Source organism: Balearica regulorum, chromosome 8 (genome assembly GCF_011004875.1).
Source record: "Balearica regulorum gibbericeps isolate bBalReg1 chromosome 8, bBalReg1.pri, whole genome shotgun sequence".
Classification (NCBI taxonomy): Eukaryota; Metazoa; Chordata; class Aves; order Gruiformes; family Gruidae; genus Balearica; species Balearica regulorum.
In genome coordinates this window covers 32,807,038-32,826,472 of record NC_046191.1, presented here as the reverse complement: position 1 = coordinate 32,826,472, position 19,435 = coordinate 32,807,038, and the positions used below count along the sequence as shown (strand labels likewise).

Below are 19,435 nucleotides of genomic sequence, written 5' to 3'. Positions count from 1 at the left end.
ACCAGCTTCTCTTCTGTTACGCATGGACGGCACAGAAATAAGATGTTTGTACAGAGGTAAACAGATTTGGAGTAGGGAGTTATAGTACCCTTCCAGAGGAATCTGCATGTAGTATTGTACATTATATTTTGTCTGTGTTCTATTGAGCCCATCAGGTGCTGCACATCCAGTTTTAGGCAGTGAACGTCTGAGGTTTATTAATAAAGAAGTACTTTTAATATTTACTCTGCTACAACCAAAGCCAGTTTTGCAATTCAAAGGGAATCATTGTATTTATTCCCTCATTAAACAACCCATTTTTCAGCTGGAGACAGGTTTTGTATTTTTAAGTGTTAATATTTAAAACTAATGTCTTCTTCCATTGAGGATGTTACGTACTGATTACAACAAGGATCCAGCTCAACTGGTCAAGTTACTTCACGTATCTCCAAGATGCCAGCACTCATAAAATGAAATAGATAATACTTGTCTCCTTCCTGCAAAGATGGGACAAGGTTTAATAGCTCTTTATAAAGTTTAAGTGAAGGATATTGATCCTGCGATGTGAGGAAGATTTTGTTCTTCCTCCTGAGCAGCGTAAGATTCGTGTTTCGCAGTCTGAGGCTGGGGTGGTTGGGCTTAGCCTATTGACCCACTAATTCGCTCAGACGTTAAGGTAAGATAAGCAGCATGTAGCTGAGCATCAGAACTTCTACTGTAAAAGGTAAGTTGATGCCAGATTAAGTAGCTCCCATGAAGTTTAGCTCTCACACCGAATAGCGCACCTCAACATGCGAGACAGATCAGCTCTTTCTGAGTTTTCCTGTTAGGGACGACATTCCTCAGTCTGTCACCACGCTGCAGGTGAAAGTCCTGCTACTGTGACCTTTTTAGGGCTTAATAGAATTTTTTTATTTTTGTATTCACTCTCAGGAAGTATTTGCACAAGACTTTACAAGCATGTTGCTTTCAATGAAGGAGGTGTGTTTGTTTATTCTGATTGCTTTTGGACTTACAGACCTTTTCCAACTCAACAGTTATATCTGAATTAGATTCCTGATTCCAAGCTTAATCAGAACAAGCTAATTGCTAAGAGATCTCGTGTACACAGAGCTATCAATTGCAATTAGCCTGTAACACACAAGAAGGTTGACAGAGATTAAATTTTGTTATCTGGCCTCAATCGACTCACATGGACTGGGGTTGTAAACTTTTATTTCCCATCACATGACTTCTCTGTATATTCCTTGGTAGTCAGCCTTGAAAGACACCAGTTATAATCTACAAGCCCTATTAAATTTTCATAAATATTCAACTTTGATGGTGATTTGCCACGTCCCCTGTACTTGATGTTCTCTTTCACCCTGGAGTAATTTTCCTTGATAAACACTGATGAAAACGCAACCAGAATTAAATGACATACATAATTTCTCTTTTTCATTCTGAGAGCAGTTGCTCTCAGTTTTACTCTGTTTGCACGAGCCAAGGATCAGTTGTCTCAGAGAAGGACTTACTCTGCCTGAGAGAGAATCTCCCTGTTAACCAGGACATCTTTCCACAGGCTTCTCTGTGACAGTCTTCTCCAGTTATCCAGAACTCTTTTGCCAGCCATTTTCTTATTCAAGAATTGCATTAACCTTGTGGTGGAAAACCATATAAAAATGAAAGCTGCTGTCACTGTTAGCAATCAAGAAGCCATCCTTCCCTTTCACACAACTCTGTAACTTCCACCTGAAAAGATGCTTCCCAGAAAAAAAAAAAAAATTCTAACTCTGTTTTAACCAGAAATAATTAGGAGTACTTTTTTTGAAAGGTACTTTTTAGAGGTTTAATTTCTCTCAAAGAGCCGTGGTATCAGGAGCATCATCATGAAGTTTGGCAGTGTTTCATTTCTCCTAAAGAGAATTGATAGCACTGATCTTTCTTTAATCAAAGCCCACCCAATATTTAGTGATACCAGCTTCACTTGCTTAAAAATAATGGCACCAACTGCTACATTGCTGAAGGTTTTTACAATATTTGATATAGAGACTTCAAAATAGGAAGATAACCAGAAAATATAAACGTATTTTTGTTACGCATAACTTTTTGTTTATGATGGCATTATGTACACAGAATGCTTTCTGCAGACAGGCCTCCAGCTTACATATTATTTCCTTCCTCAAAGCTCTCCAAAGATTAGTGAGGATGTCAACATCGGCTTATACAAAAGCAGCCTCCAGGGCCAAAATGTGACACATATAAGGTTTGAAATTCTACAGTAAAAACTTCTAAAACATATGAGTGTGTCACTTTATTAAAAAGCATTACCATTATATTAAGAATTTCTAATGTATTCCGTTCCCTTCTGTTTTACAGGAAGCTTGTCACTGTGCTCCTAAAGATTCCTGGATTTCAGCAAGTTTTAAAAGCTTCTCTGCAAAATTTTCCAATTTTATTCCCTTCCATTTTCCAGGCAGTATTCCTGTTTTCCCTTGTTCCTCCAGCTGCAGGAGCCAACCTGGTTGCCTTAAGTTTGCAAGAGCAAGATCATGCAGAGGTAATCAGACAAATGAACCTGCCGGGGAATGGACAAAGAGCATCAAGACAATTTGTGTGTTCAGTTCTCTCTGACAGCTGCAAGGCCAGCTCTGCTGAGTTCCACCTGCCATAGGAACGAAGATGCCTGGGCACCATGCAACACTGGGCTTGGTTACTTGTGTTCAAACCATAAGGAAAATCAGCACTGAGGCATTTCGGAGGGAAAAAAAATTACAATTTCCCTTTTTTGTCTTGGTAGTGAAATTGTATAGCAAAGTAATCCGTTCCCTATTGACTGGATTTTCAAAGTAAGGCCATAATTTTACCATCCAAAGTTGTTTTTCCTTTAAAATTAAATCCTTAATGCCAGGTGTTCGGAAAGTATTTAAGCCTTGAAGGAAAGGAAAAGCTTCAGATGCTTTTGAAAATGTAAGCAGGCTTCTGTATTTTTCACATGTGAACCAGCAGCCTCTTTTGTTGGAAAAGGTGCAGGGTTCGGTCTCTTTGCCCCAAAGTTTCTAGATCAGGAGATGAAGAAAACAGTGGGGCTTGTCTGTCTCATTCATCATTTGGGGGGAATTTATGCTTCTTTAGAGAGGTACTGGGCCTTGAGTAGGTGTAGTGCAGTTAAGAAACATGAAAAGATGCATACAGAGATACGTATAGGGATCAATCCATAGGGATTTACTCCACAGCCAGACTGGGAAGTGAGATGCTAAGGCAGCATTTACACAGAGAAGCTTTTTTTTTTTTTTTTTTTTCCTGCAGACTGTAAAACTTCCACATTACCAAGCAGACACAGAAAAGGAAGGAGAAGCCATGTCTTGGGTAGTACGTATTCACAGGTGAGTGGATCTGAACCAGGGATTTTCTGCGTCCGGGGGATGACACAGGAGCGGGAAGGTGAAAGGAAGAGGTAAAACAGCTCACCTCCCTACTCGAGGGTGAGCATCCTTCTTCCACGCAGCAGCTGTGGGATTACTATTTGCTGTTCAGAGATACAAACCTGGTCCAATGTAACTGGTACGATATAATAGTCTAATTCCAAACCTCCTGAAGTTAGTGGGATGACTCCCAGAGATTTCAAGGGGGTTTTGCTTAGCCTCAGAGGATGGGATTTTTCCCAAGATATTTAGATGCCTAATGAGATTTTCAAAAGTATCTTAACAGATTAAGCATCTAGTTGGTACCTAATTTTCCTTTCATTAGATTTTCTTTTGAAAATGTGATGTCTGGGTGCCAGCTGCCTTTCCAGGGATGCCAAGATCTCTGAAAACTGGACTCTTAGCAATTTGCCCAAGAGCACGTGGGGTGTCAGTAAGTGAACTCAAGAGCAGCAGCTCTGCAGGCTGCTGGCTGAGGCTCTCATTTTGAAGCTCACCCGGTCAGCCTTGGGCATTAATGAAATTTCAGTGCATGAGTACATCCGGTTGACATGATTAAAAGTAACTGTAAATAAAGATATCAAAAGTAATTCCTTGTGCTCTCCATTCCACATTAAGTTTTATGGAAGAAATAGCACATATTTATAATTATTACTTGTGGAGAAAAAAAGGAAAATCTTAAATCCATTTTTAATTTTGGCTTTAAAAGTCTGAATTAATTTATTTTTATCTCCTCTGGAGGTCTTTTTTTATTTTCCATAGTGGCTGAAAACTTCCTGTGCATCATATTTATTTCCTATTTATTTTTTAAACCCCTCCTTTAAACCTCTGTGTCCTATTACTCCCTCTTATTTTTCACAGAAATTTCTTCTATGTAAAAAGAGGAGCAGACAGAGTTAGGGTAAAGGATACCACTTTATTTAACTTGGCCTCTGCATGGACCTACGTATTTGTTTATGATTTGCAAGGTTTCTGCTTTTATCCAAGCAGAAAACGGTTGCTAAGCAGCAGCATCCCTTTTTAAAAAGCAGAGCCAGAGCCTGATCCTGCACTGACTTGTGCGTGTGGTTATTCCCACGGCTGTGCCCAAGGAATGGGAGGAAGGTGACTTACTTATACATACCTCCCACCTATGCACTAATATGTCTCTGTATAACTCACATAGCTGTGTGCCTACATATATATGTACCTACAGAGATAAAAAGAATTTATATTTGTGTTCTTGTATGTATTTCGGGGTGCACGGATACAATTTGACTTAAAAACTAGTATCTGCCCTCTTAAATGAATTAATAATTGCCTAAACTGCAATGGCAGTATGAAGCGGGTCCACTGATTTTTGCCTTAGAAAAATCCATCATAAAAACCTTGCATCGAGTTTGGGGGTTCTTTTGAGTTTCTCACCAGACTTCAAATACAAAAGTGAAAAGCTTTGAAGTAAACCGGAGAGGGTTGTAATATATACAAGAACTATCAAGTCATGTCTCAGCCTTTCCTGTGTTGTCATGCCCCTGCCATTATTTTTAATAAAAATTACTCATTTGTTGAAATTTATGCAAGCGTGCAAGATGCATGAAACTGTAAAAACATTTGGCAATTTCGCTCATTAATCCTTTGCTGAATTTTTACATTTGATCTCAAACATAACAGTCAGGAGGATGCATGCTGTCCTCCCAGCTCATAAAACAGACCAAAAGGCTTAGAAGAGATGAGTGCAAATATAGACCTTTCATACATTTATCATACAAATATAATATGATATATGGATATCGTATAATTTTATATGTGCAGGTGATGTGACTTGGGCAAATCCAATCTAAACTGCTGGAAAGCCACTGTTCCCACGTAGTACCTAGAGATGGTGTGCTTTTAATCTTCAGAGTGTTTATACACTTTACCTAATTCTCAGTATTGCTCTTGAGAGGCAAGTCGAGTACCTGGGTGCTGGTACAGCACGTGGGAAGCCAGTCAACACTCTGGAGGGGCTTTTCTGATCCTGTAAGAGGGAGTTAGATTAAGGAGAGGTGTCATAAATTCCTCTTTCCATGAGCCTTGCAGTAAACAGGCTGGACTGCAACCCATAAAACTCATAAATAATTCCCTGGATCTGACACGGATTGCCAGGTGACTTGGGAGGAATCGTGCGGTTTATCCACATCTTGCTTTCTTTGTGTGTATAATGTACCCTGGCTCAGGTCTGTGGGCAGCCGGGAGATACTGTGATAACAAACACCCATGTGCCAGACCACCCCATCTTGGGATCACAGCAGGTCTACACACGGTCACACGCCTAGGTAACTCTTCAGATCACTGTGCTCTCTCTTTCCTCCACCACCATCTGCATCTCTGCGGCAAATCACACAGTCACTAGTATTAAAAGACCGGGAGCTGAACGTTTTCAAGTGTAGCCACAATGTCTGACAAGGAACAAGGCCATTTTTAAAACAAGCTTCTGCCATGCTGTTATTTTTATTAAAAACAAGAGACTGAGTGAATGGCCGAGAGGACAGCAGCTTCTTTGTACCACTGGAGAAGTTCTGGGCATCAAACAAAGGCCGTGGCCACAGTCTTGTCCAACTGAGCCCCTGTGCACAATCCCAGGGACCCAGAAGAGGAATGAGATGACATTGCTTCAGAAGAGCACGAAGAGTTCCCTTTGGAGGTACAGCCAGTTTGAGTTAGATCCCTGGCTGTGTTGGGTTTGCGTGGCAAGGTTTTGGTAGTGGGGGGGCTACAGGGGTGGCTTCTGTGAGAAGCTGCCAGAAGCTTCCCCTGTGTCTGACAGAGCCAACGCCAGCCGGCTCCAAGATGGACCCACCACTGGCCAAGGCCAAGCCAATCAGCGCTTCTGGGATAACATAGATAAGAAGGGAAAAAACAGTTAGAGCTTTTGCAGCCGGAGAGAGGAGTGAGAAGATGTAAGAAACTCTGCAGACACCAAGGGCAGTGCAGAAGGAGGGGCAGGAGGTGCTCCAGGCGCCGGAGCAGAGATCCCCCTGCAGCCCGTGGTGAAGACCATGGTGAAGCAGGCTGTCCCCCTGCAGCCCATGGAGGGAGGATGAGGGGGTGTAGAGAGTCCACCTGCAGCCCCTGGAGGACCCCACGCCGGAGCAGGTGAAGGCACCTGAAGGAAGCTGTGGCCTGTGGGAAGCTCACGCTGGAGCAAGCTCCTGGCAGGACCTATGGACCCGTGGAGAGAGGAGCCCACACCAGAGCAGGTTTGCTGGCAGGACTTGTGACCCCGTGGGGGACCCACGCTGGAGCAGTTTGCTCCTGAAGGTCTGCACCCCGTGGGAGAGACCCAGCTGGAGCAGTTCGTGAAGGACTGCAGCCCGTGGAAGAGACTCACATTGGGGAAGGTGGTGAAGGACTGTCTCCCGTGAGAGGGACCCCACGCTGGAGCAGGGGAACGATGAGAGGAGCCCTCCCTCGAGGATGAAGCGGCAGAAACACCGTGTGATGAACTGACCGTAACCCCCACTCCCCGTCCCCCTGTGCCGCTGGGGGGGATGGAGGTTGAAGCCGGGAGTGAAGTTGAGCCCGGGAAGATGGGAGGGGTGGGGGGAGGTGTTTTTAAGATTTGGTTTTATTTCTCATTCCTCTACTCTGTTTTGCTTAGTAATAAATTAGATGAATTCCCTCTCTAAGTTCGGTCTGTTTTGCTCGTGATGATAATTAGAGAATGATCTCTCCCTATCCTTATCTCGACTCGTAAGTTTTTTTCATTGTACCTTTTCTCCCCTGTCTAGTGAACAAGGGGAGTGACAGAGCGGCTCTGGCGGGCACCTGGCCCTCAGCCAGGGTCAACCCACCACAGGCGCAAAAGTTGGAGCAAAACAAAACAAGGTTCAAAAGCAAATGTTCTCACATTGGTGTGGCACAAAGACCAGGTTGTTATACCTCTGTTCTAAGTACTACAGAAAGAGGATGAGGAAAAGCTGGTCTTAATAATCAGTGGTTGTTTTGCTACTCCAGATGGGATTACACAAGATACTTCAATGAGCATTTCAGTCTCACCCTATACCTGTGTTTATTATGTTTTCAGTCCACCCACCTTCATAGGCTTCACTACTTAATTAACTATATATGAACACATTGCCACAAAAGTGGGAGTGTAGTCTCAACTTCTCAATTTTCCCACTGCTGCTAACATGAATTGGCTTCTGTAAGGTGTTCTACCCACATTTTAACCACTCTGATGCCTCACTTGGTCAGAGAAGGTCTAGACTGCCTGGTTATCTAAGCCCCCCAGCAGCTGTGTTTTGCTATTGCTTAAATAAGACAATTCTAGTACCTCCAACATGAATTTTAGATGTATGTAATCATATATATTACTTCTCTGGTATTCTGTAACATTATGTCAATGTCAGAGTTTAAAACAACTTCACAGTGCAACCTTCTTAGCATATGAAAACTTAATGTTTTGCCCAAATCTCCAGTTCTTGGGAGAACTTAGTGCTGTTTCTCTGTGGTGTTCAAAAGCAAAACTGATTTAAAGTATATTTTTAAAAAGCCAGTAGGAAGTTAAAAAGAGAAGTCATACACATGACTCATGGTCCTGGAAACAGCTGTACTGCTTTTGGTGACAAAGGGCTGGTTTTATGCCTTATGTGACTTCAGGAAAAGGAATATGCAGCAAATGTACTGAGCCAGAAAGGGATTTGACCCAAAATGTTAAAAATAATACAAGCTGTAAAATCTTATCTCTTTAAATGGGGGTTCTTTGTCCCTCCAAGTATCTTCCTTTGTGTCACGTCCTGAGAAAAGGATGAGCCGATGGGTTTGCAGTAGATTGGGTCACTTGGGAACAGCGTAGATCAGAACAGATTCAAAGTTAATCACTGCTATATCGTGAGGGTTTAACAACATACACTATGTTGGTCAGTAAAAAATGCCCCAACTCCAAGTTGCACTCAGCCTAACTGCAGGTGTATTCATCAGAGATAAAAAGGACTATATGGTACAACTGCATCTGTACAGCAGCTACCTTCTAAAAATGCTGGACCATGAAAAAGTAACCTCTTCTTCAGTACGTATTTGAAATGGTTATTTTTGTGCCTGTAGTTTGTTTCCCAAGACCCCTAACAATGTTTTATCATGTGTTTATTGGTACAGTATTCTGTTCACATACTTTTGGGTATTGTACTACTCAAAAACTAAAGCAAATCTAAATATCTGAAATATATATTTAACAACCCCAGGCCTATTTATAGAGTGGGTACAAGAAATGCCCTTAGGCAAACGGTCCATCTCGTTCAGGTTTCTGCCTCCAACGATAACAACAGGAAAATGCTGTTTCGGAGAGCAGCCCATAAGCCCTACTGCTTTCTGTGGTCCCTCACCCACAGCTGTGTTAGGGATGTTACAGGATCCATCTCTGCTTATTCCCTGCAGTAGCTATTTACGTACCTGTCATCCATGAATTTGTCTAATTCCATTTTAAATTGGCTTCCATCACCTCCTGTGGATACAAATTTTAGAAGTTCATTAGACGCCTTGTAAAGAAGTACTTTCTTCAGTCAAAGTTTTAAATCTACCTCTTACTTGTTCCAACAGATGCCCCCTACTACTGAAGGATTTAGCAAATAACAGTTCATCATGCACCCACCGCCTTCATTAGTCTCTACTGATTTTGCCCTACTGATAATAAAAGAACTACAAGTAGCCACTTTATGATATGGCACTGCTTCAGCCCTCTCCTGGTCATCTTAAATATCAAGCCAGTCATATCTAGGGGTACACCATACATAGTACTGCTATCCTGACATTGTAGCCCATTGTAGGTTGGCTGTAGTAGTGAAAGTAGGTGTAAGAATTGCCAGCCAGCTGCCCATTCCCATGCAAACTCAATCTGTTGAATGATTCAGGTTGAAAAAACAGAAAAAGCTTCTCAGAAAAAAAGTTGTTTCTTAGCTTAGGTAATGTCATTCTCCTGCGTTACCGCATGTCCCAGCAATTAATTGCATTGGGGGGATGGGAGGTGATAAAAAGCAATGGTGAGGCCATAGGGGTTGCTCTTCCCAACCGTTTGATTCTTCAGCTGGATTTGCAGAACTACAGCAACAGTGGTAACATATAATGGAGGGAAACATTTGCCATATTTCTGTTTTGTTAGAAACAGATCCAGATCATCATGAAAACACCCTCTCCTTCCTTCATTATGAATGGAATTACAGACGATTGTAGAATACATCCCCTTTGCTCTTTTCTTTAACCCTAATTTGCAGAACCCCATAACTCTGTGTCTAACAGAGGTATGTGCTGAAGTGCTTCTCCTATCAAACCTCCCAAAGTTACTGCAGGTTTTAGATTTGAACCTGAAAAATAAAAAGTTATTCCAAGTAATCCCACAGGCTGTGCAACAAACTATTGTAAATCATCTCCGCTGTTGTGCAGTAGAGTCCTGTACAAGCAGCAAGCAAGGGATCCCTTCTTGTGACAGCTGGTATTGCCATCCTGCCCCATTCTTCTGAAGGGAAAGTTAGTACAGCTGCAGCTTGTACCTCTTCCTCTTTAGCTCATTTTCTGTGTTTCACCCATTTGAATCACACATCCACCACCGAAATTATAACCCCCTGAGAGTGAAGCACACCACCTATCCACAAGCACACGGCAATGCCACGCTAGTCCTCGAAATCTGCAGTGCATCCGCTTCACATCCAGCACTCCCAGTCCCACAGCACGCGGAGGAGGCAGCAGGTGAAGGATGCAGGATTATTCCGCAGAGCTGACTTTTCTTCAGCCACACAGGCTCAGGACACGTTTTCCCTATCGAGGAATAGTTTTCTCACCACCTGATCTCCTGCACAGTGCAGGCGGTCTGAGATAGGAGAGCAAGTGTTTCTGCATCCATCAGGGGGTTTGTGGAGGACTAACATCTCACTTCACCAGCTGCTTCTCTGACCTAAACTCTGAGTAAGGGAGGGAGGCAGCAAGGAGCTTGGGAGCATGCAGAGAGCACTCAGAAACGAGAGGTGTTGGGGGTTTGGTAATAAATGAAGGGTTTTGGGCACTGGAGCTGGAGGTGTGCCTGGGAATGTGAATGGAGACTGGGAAAAATGGCTGGGGATGATAATGAGCTAAGCAAGTCCTAAAGTAAGGAGGAGTCAGGAATGGCAAAGTCAAATTGGTCAAGAGAGTTAGTTTGTGGATGAAGATGAATTGAATCTATAGATGGAGAAGGGTAAAGAAAAATGATGGGAGGGTGTGTTGGTTTTGCGTGGCAAGGTTTTGGTAGCAGGGGGGGCTACAGGGGTGGCTTCTGTGAGAAGCTGCTAGAAGCTTCCCCTGTGTCTGATAGAGCCAATGCCAGCCGGCTCCAAGATGGACCCGCCGCTGGCCAAGGCCAAGCCCATCAGCGCCTCTGTGATAACATATTTAAGAAAAAGAAAAACAGTTAGAGAGCGCTTTTGCAGCCAGAGAGAGGAGTGAGAAGATGTAAGAACATCTGCAGACACCAAGGTCAGTGCAGAAGGAGGGGCAGGAGGTGCTCCAGGTGCCGGAGCAAGATTCCCCTGCAGCCCGTGGTGAAGACCATGGTGAAGCAGGCTGTCCCCCTGCAGCCCATGGAGGGAGGATGAGGGGGTGTAGAGATTCCACCTGCAGCCCGTGGAGGACCCCACGCCGGAGCAGGTGGAGACACCTGAAGGAGGCTGTGACCCCGTGGGAAGCCTGCGCTGGAGCAAGCTCCTGGCAGGACCTGTGGATCCATGGAGAGAGGAGCCCACGCCAGAGCAGGTTTGCTGGCAGGACTTGTGACCCCGTGGGGGACCCACGCTGGAGCAGTTTGCTCCTGAAGGTCTGCACCCCGTGGAGGAGACTCACGTTGGAGAAGGCCGTGAAAGACTGTCTCCCGTGAGAGGGACCCCACGCTGGAGCAGGGGAACGATGAGTCCTCCCCCTGAGGATGAAGAAGCGGCAGAAACACCGCGCGATGAACTGACCATAACCCCCACTCCCCGTCCCCCTGTGCCGCTGGGGGGGGTGGAGGTTGAAGCCGGGAGTGAAGTTGAGCCCAGGAAGATGGGAGGGGTGGGGGGAGGTGTTTTTTAAGATTTGGTTTTATTTCTCATTCCTCTACTCTGTTTTGCTTAGTAATAAATTAGATGAATTCCCTCTCTAAGTTCGGTCTGTTTTGCTTGTGATGATAATTAGAGAATGATCTCTCCCTGTCCTTATCTCGACTCATAAGGTTTTTTTATTGCACCTTTTCTCCCCTGTCTAATGAAAGAGGGCAGTGATAGAACGGCTCTGGTGGGCACCTGGCCCTCAGCCAGGGTCAACCCACCACAGAGGGCTACAGCTGAAAGGAAAGGTGTCACAAAGCAGCAAATAATTTCTCCTTCATTCTGCCTCTTTGGTTTGTTTTTTTAATTCTGAAATTCAGAAATTCTGGAAATCTTGAGAATATTTCCTTCTTTTAATCCCTCCACCAGACTTTTCACTATGATCATACCATTACCCATTCTTTCATCAAATACAGAGTTTCCCAGTCCCAATGTTTCATTTTTCAAAGCAGTAGCTAGGAAGTATAGGAAGATACTACAGCAATACCTGCAGTTAGCCACTTATTTTGGCCATCAGCCTTTGCAGATGACTTAATAAATCTCAAGTTTTTAATCTTATCCAAATGATAATACATCTTTCTGGCTATTTCCTCCTTAAGATCATGCTGGGTTATTCATATTCGTAAGGTGGTCCTCTTCTAAATGGTTCTGTGGAAGAGAAAAAGAAGCACACATACATGAGTCATATTATTCTTTGCATCACAACAGAACAATAGCTTCAGGGTGAAAATGTTGATATAGGACTTGGGTGTTCCAAATTTAACTCACAATTTTCCTACATTCTTCCTTTGTAACTTGAACCAATGGCTTGCCCTTTTTGAGTCTCAGTTTCTTAAACTGTGAAATGAGGTCTATAAATCTGAGTTGTTTGTGACACTACAATCATTAATCTCAGTGATGAGATCACATATTACACATATTACATATTACTTCAAGAAAAGTAACTATAGTAGAATTCCAAGGGCATAATCCTGATTTGCTTATACAAAGGGATGACTACAAAACCAAAAGGGATCCAGTTTTCACATACGGATTTGAAATGCGTTTTCCTTCTCGACATTGTAGCTGCGACTTTATAAATAGTTATGCCGCTTCCCCTTTCCCATCAAACAGATTTCAGATCTCATTCATTTATAAGCAAAAGATAAGGCATCCCATAAAAATATCACAAGAGTAAAGCCACTGGTGATTGTTTGCTCTCATGAAGAGTCTGTAATTTATCACCTTGTTTTTAGCCAAGTGCCATAAAAGCAGACAATGAAAATTACTGAAGAAAGGACATTCAGAAGACAGACAATAAATGAACAAGAGAAAACAAGAGAAATGAACAAGAGGCAAAAATTAAGAGGTGAAGATAGATTATCTGTTAACTTATTTTGGGGAAATGAAAGACAACATTCTCTATTTCATTTCAGAACTTCAGGTCTCAGTGATACAAAACAAAAATGTTTCTTTGGACTGATATAAAACGATCATCTACTTGCTTTGCTCTAGTAACTACTGGAATTCACAAAAGCTGAATGCACACTATATATTTTGGAGCGGCTGTATGGTTTTTTTTGGTCTGTGTGTATTATCTGAACTCTGCTTGTAGAAAAACACTAATATCTTTCTCTCTTTTTCCTAAATACACATCATTCCTAATGTTAGAGACTTGCATGATAATTAAAAATGTTAAATTGTAAATAAACCGTGCTGCGATTACTTGAGTAATTTGGTTCAAATGAACTCGCTGATAGGATGAGTGAAGTAAATGTTACTAAAATCTTACTGTTTCACACAATTACCCAAGGGGACAGTTCTTGTTCCCACAGAGTTCAAAGGTAAATATGCTTTTAACTATAATAGGAGTAGGAACTTCATGTTGATTGGTAGGGATGGCTGAAGAGCTTTGAAGCTGGAACAAAATACACATGGCTATCACACATCAGTAATTATCTTGGCACCATAAACATTTATAGATCAGCATGTGACAAACTCGTCATCTTCGGTATGATAATAAAGTAACTGAGTCCTTAACATGAGGGCCAAAATACAGTATTTCATCTTAATAAAAACTGACTTTATTTTTTAACTTCCTCTCCTAAGTATCCTGGTATTTTAATATAGAATATGTAAGAATGGCACTATGTAATGCACATTTTATATATGTAGACAGATATAAAGAAATAAACTGGTCATTTCACTGCAGTATTTGGCCAGATAGCAACACTATTAATAATCTAGTGTAACACGAGGCAGCCTGTAGCAGTTATCATTCTCTATGCTAAAACAATGGAGCCAAAAACTGAGATGTATGACCTTATAATGGAATTTGCAGTCCTTGGGAGAGCAGATATACATGACACTGAGTGTATGTTACATACTCTTGTGGCATTTAGTTCACTCCCATCAGCAGCCATCATGCTGGGATTTTAAATCTCTGCAGCCTTTTTGTCTCCTCTCAAGGCTGTGTGGCAATTCAGATCCTTGAAGGGACACTGGTGCTTCAGGAAAAGCATTTCTTGCTCCAGACGTGCTCCTTTACAATTTCCCCCTGTAAACCTTTCAGTGCTCGTCCTATTTACACTTGTGTGCATGTCTTCAAAGTGCATGGTGTTTTGATTATGCAGATTTTCTGTGACTGCATTACAAGGTGCTGGCAACTTAAGGTTGCTTCTGTGCATGAACTGATTCCTGATTAAATCAATACGTGGGTTGACTAGTTCTAAAATAAGACCACTTTGTTCCTGTTTACTTGTATTTAAATTGAATATTCTCATTAAGGAGAAACTTGCGGTTACATGTGTCCTTTTATTTTAATGGTGACAATTTCCTTAAGTATAAACAGGTCACACTACAGATATTAAATATGAACATCTCCCATTTAAATTGGCAGAGATTTGCTCATATTAGCATTGCAATCAGAAGCTACCAGCCGAATATGGAAAAAAAAATCAAAGCTGGAAACAGTGACCTGCTCCATTTTCAAAGGAAGCATATAAGAAGAGAGCCCTCAGCTGCCTCAGTTACCCTTTTAGCCCAACCATTAAAGTGAATCCCACTACAATAAGGACTATAATAAGGTCCTTATAGCCCCGAGCTACTGAAGCATTCCTTACACAGCCCCTGTCCCCCAAACCCCTTCCGGTGAGCCCTAGCCTCTTCAAGGCTCCAAGGAGAGGAGAGAGCGGCTCAGAACACAGGTAGTTACGGCCCCTGCAGAACACACGAGTTCCAGGCAGCAAAGATCCAGCCCCTGCACAGATCTCGGGAGGAAGCACTTGGGCCAATACGCTGGGATTACCAGTGAGACAGTCAGGGCTGCGCTGGAAGCAGTTCGGTACGGCTCAGCACAACCAGCTGTGAAAATCACAGGCGGTTCTCCAACCTACTCTTAAATATCGTTCCCATTGTTTGCTTTCTGCTGCAGCCCCTTCTCATTTTTCCCTCCCAGGTCTTTCACGTCACCCCTAGAACAGTGCGCCACACATTGGACACACACCGTACGCTGCGCTTGCAGAAGTCCCACAAAAATTCCGATGAATGTAGACTGCCCTGATTTTCATTTTATTGTATTCTCTCTAGATTCAAGAGTTGGGAAACTTTGTTTCTGTCAGTGTTGTGGTTCTTACACTTCTGTGATCTCAGGCAAATCTGACTGTTCTCTTCATGCAGTCCACTCATCTGTGAAAACAAACAACAAAAAACCAAAGCATAAATATAAACCAGTTATCTCCTCCTATGCATTTCCATACTGCTGAATTAATTTACAAACAGTTCTGAGGTCTTCAAACAGAAAGTGTTACAGAATTGCAAAGTATCATGAGTAATGTGAAAGAAATAATTTCAACACAAACTCTGCCAGCTAAACTCTACCTTCGGTTCAAAGAGATCTCATTTCTGTGGAAGCGTTCCTCAGCCCTAACAAAATCCATAATCTACGGCAGGCCAGTTGTCATACTCATCAATGGTTTTGGAAACAAATCATACCAATAACTTGTCCCAAATGTTAAACAAAAAATTCCCATGTTGAATGAACTGCTGACATTGATGAAATCAAAGAGGATCTACGTATAAGAGAGTTATTTTTTCAGACACCATCAAGGTGCAGCACAGTACAGAGCAAGGACACAGTTATAATACATTTCTGTGTTCTTTGGAATAAATTATGAGGTTTTAATATTAATTCATTGCTCTTGATCAAGAAACAATATAGGTCATCTTTGGCTTGTCCCTCTGCACATCTGAAAAACAACCTTAAAGGAGGCTTTCTCATTAACTTTCTGCCTTCCTGCTAGCATGGATATACAATGAAAAAGCTTTCCTTTCACAGGCCATAAAGGTTTTTCTACATTTTTCTTTTTTTTTTTTTTAAATGAAGTTAGTCATAGCATTATTGTGGCTAAAACATACGAGCAGAGTTAAAGTGACTTTACTCTTCTGCTTGTGCAGAGATTACAAATGCATGGTCCAACTCTTAAATCAATTTTATTCTCATTAGCGTAAGATGTTACCAATAATTAAAAAAAACTCAAAGCAAAACAAAACTGAAGGACACTGAGTTCTTCTGCAAAAGCTGAAAAAAGAGCTTTGCTTGAAAAAAAAGCACCAAAACAAGAGCTTTGGTCATACTAGTACAAATCTTTGGTCATTGCCTGGAACATTTTCTGAGCTCACGACAGAACATGATGTTTAATTCTCTTTTATTTTCCCAGAAAAGCAGATAAATCACTCCCTGGTCATTCCTGCACTCACAGCCTTTATGTTAATTTAAAAGCTAACCTGACTCAGAGATGGAGATGACAGATCGTGTATTCCTCACAGCCACAGGAATGAAAACGGTCTGTCTTGGAGTGCAGACATGACCTCCCAATCTGCTAGGATGGCGCTGTGCCTGCTACCAATGTTGTATTTTAGTGTTTCTAATTACAGTCATCGCTTAACGACCAGATTAGGGATGTAACAGTCTGCAGAGCTATAAGTGACACACCAGCCTTTTCCAGTTGCAGTGGCATACCAGGAGTCAATGATTCTTTGGCATGAGAGGCAGCTGCAGGGACTTACACATTTCCCTTGCTCCTGCTTGCGTGACGCCACACTAATATCGCTTTTCTTTGAGTTTTTGTTTGTTTGTTTTTTTTCCAGACATTCCAAGTGCTACCATTCTTAATATTTGAAGAAATATTCTCATAATTGAAAATTTCTAAATTATTTTTCTTTACATTTTAATTTTTCATTAGGACCATGAGTGAAAGTAATGATGTCGTTTCAGGGAGGGAAAAAAAAATAAATGGAGCTACCAGACTGCAGCAAAGCCAACAAACGTATTTTGTGAATGCAACACCAAGGACAAAGAGTACAAAGCTCTAACTTGCATGCACAGTCAGAAGCTGGCAGAAAGCTTAAGGGTCACGAAGGCAAACAATTTAAGAGCAAACTGTTTTACAGCCTTTTATTGTAACACTCTGAACAGGATGTTTCAGCCAAAGAAACTATTGTCCTTATAGAAGCAAGAAAGACATATAGGTGTATGGAAGAAGTCAGCGTTTTTATAATGAACAAGTAGAATGTATTTGCAAATATCACCACCCAGCAACCATAAATTAATACAGCTGGAATGCATGGGAGAGTTCATTTAATTGTCACTAAGCTTCCAGTCCTAAGAACCAATAACAAAATTCCAAGTTCTACAGGAAAGCCACAAACTAGGGATTTTTTTTAAAGGCTGATTCCTGATCCAGCCCTTCAGAAGCTCTTGAACACATGCAGTCCCAAGGACCAAACTTTAAGCAAATCTCCTTAAAATGTCCCACCACATTTGCTGGGGAATCAGATTTGAATATCAAATTTTGACTTCTTTGCTCAGAGAATGATGACAGGACAGATACTGCTTTGTGAACACTATTATGCATTTATATAAGCGCATCCATACTTTTAAATTGGTGTTATGTCTGGGTTAAAGACTGTTACAGCTGTCCCAGGCCAAGTAAAGAATATCTCATAACATAAATAAAGGTAGTATCTCCATGTACAGAATGGATCTGCTGACAGTTTCCTGGTGAGAATTGTCTTGAAAGAGCTATAAAAGCTACAATTTTTTCAAAAATCATAGCTATTTTCTCTATGCAAGATATACTTGCAGTTGGGAGCTCCCATGATGCTTCATCCTGAAAGCTGTGTTTTTGAGATCACAGGATTGGTCCTTCAAGAACAGGTATTCAGAAGAAAAGGGGTGGTTTTTTTAAGACATTAACTAGTGGCTCTGTCAGTATCCTCTGTATGTCTCCTATGGACTTAATCCAATTGAATTAATTAAAAGACTTCTGTTTGCTTAATGGAAATGAGACGAGACATGATTTATAACCCTGGTGTGGAAGAGAGTCTCTGGTTTTCCATCCAATACAAAACTATTTGAAATCAAGGAGGGTCACTGCAGTGGAAGAATAGTGTCTCCTGAAATGAAGCAGCAAAGTTGTTTACACTGTTTAAGAAAGATGAACAGAGACTTCATAGAGAACCTGCCTTTAAAATTTAAGGCCACAGCTATTAAAACTGCACCTTTTAATACTCTTTCATACTGCATCTAAATTCCCTTCAGTCTTTGCTCCTAAGTGCAGAATTCATCCCAGATGACCATCGCTTTGCCTAAGAACAGGGAAAGGAAAGGAGACGACCTGCCCTCCTTGGAGTAGCTGTTATCAGCCAGCCAGATGGCAAACGACGTGCCAGAATTTAAAGGAAACAGTCCAACACAGACCATTAATTCCAACACAGCCTCTACACCCCAAATGCCATTAAAATGTCACTACTAAGGACTCTGAGAGCCAAGACACCAACAAAACAAGTTCTACACGAGGATTTCTGCAACTATAATGAATTACCAAAAGTCCTTCCCAAATGCAGCAAGGAAAAGTTACAGAATGAGTAGATTTGTATCTGTGATAATTATGGAGAAAACAAGTAACCTTCAATTGCCATACACATCTGTATTTATTTTAAATATATAAATAATAAATGATGTTTTACTAAATTGTATTTCACAAAACATTTTGTTCATTCATAAAAACTATTTTCTTTTTAAAAGAAAACCATGGACCAGATCCGTGACTTCGCTCAGATGGTGTACTTCACTGTGCTGTACTACTCTGTGTCCAGAGAGAAATGCTATGTGACACTAGATTTAAAGATACATTATAGAGTGGCTTACATGAAAACAGGTCTTGTTCTTCTAGGACTAACATATTTTTTCATTCATTAATTAGGAAGACTATATCTTCCATGGTGGGGGACAACAGGTATGCAGAACATCCAGAGCCTCCACAAGCATAACTTTACCCTTTTTTTTTTTTTTTTTAAATGTTCTCTTACAAATACTGTTAGAGGGTAGGACAGTTGTCAAACTAGCAGATCTAAGACCTTAATGAACATCACTACTCTGGTGGCTGCACGTGTGCTAACTAGTTCTTCTGGCTCAGCTCCCAGTAACTCAGTCGTCAAGTAGCAACTCGATCCCACTGGTCCCTTTCAATAAAGTGTTCTTCTTTATAAATCAATTAGGATTTAGCATATCTTTCATTCAGAAGGATTGCAAAGTATCAAGCAAATTGAAATAAAATTATTTGCATGTTATAGAATCTTTCCCATCATCATAGGAAATTGAGTCACAGCTGGAACAATGGTGTTTTAATGATGTAAACTAATTTCATGTTGATTACAAAGCAAGAAGCAAAGAAAAAAACTTTTTTTCAGTGGGAGGTGAGTTTGGCTGATCAGAACGCAACTGGCCCAGAGGAGATGCTGCCTGAGTTCTCAGCCTAGGCACTGTTCCCAAAATCCCAAACGTGTTCCCCTGTCATGGCACTCTATGTGAAAAGAACTGGAAACACCCATCTGTTAACTCTGTGCTGTTGGGGAAGATGCCACGCTTGCTCTTTAATGCCACTATCAGTGGCTGATAAAGAAAACTAATGGTGATTCATAAAGACATTTCCTTTCCTAAGAATA

At 41.5% G+C, this 19,435-nt stretch overlaps 1 long non-coding RNA gene across 2 annotated transcripts; it reads right to left on the bottom strand.

Moving 5' to 3' along the window:
* Positions 1-1,506: 1,506 nt before the first annotated feature.
* On the bottom strand, positions 1,507-12,013 carry LOC142602818 (uncharacterized). Of its 2 annotated transcripts, none has more exons than XR_012836652.1 (3): positions 11,937-12,005; positions 8,793-8,844; positions 1,507-1,616 (listed from the first exon to the last, which is right to left on the bottom strand). It is a non-coding gene; the product is annotated as an uncharacterized LOC142602818 (long non-coding RNA). The 2 variants fall into 2 exon arrangements; XR_012836653.1 differs by lacking the exon at positions 1,507-1,616 and adding an exon at positions 2,449-2,536 and having other exon boundaries at positions 11,937-12,013.
* Between the last annotated feature and the right edge of the window lie 7,422 nt (positions 12,014-19,435).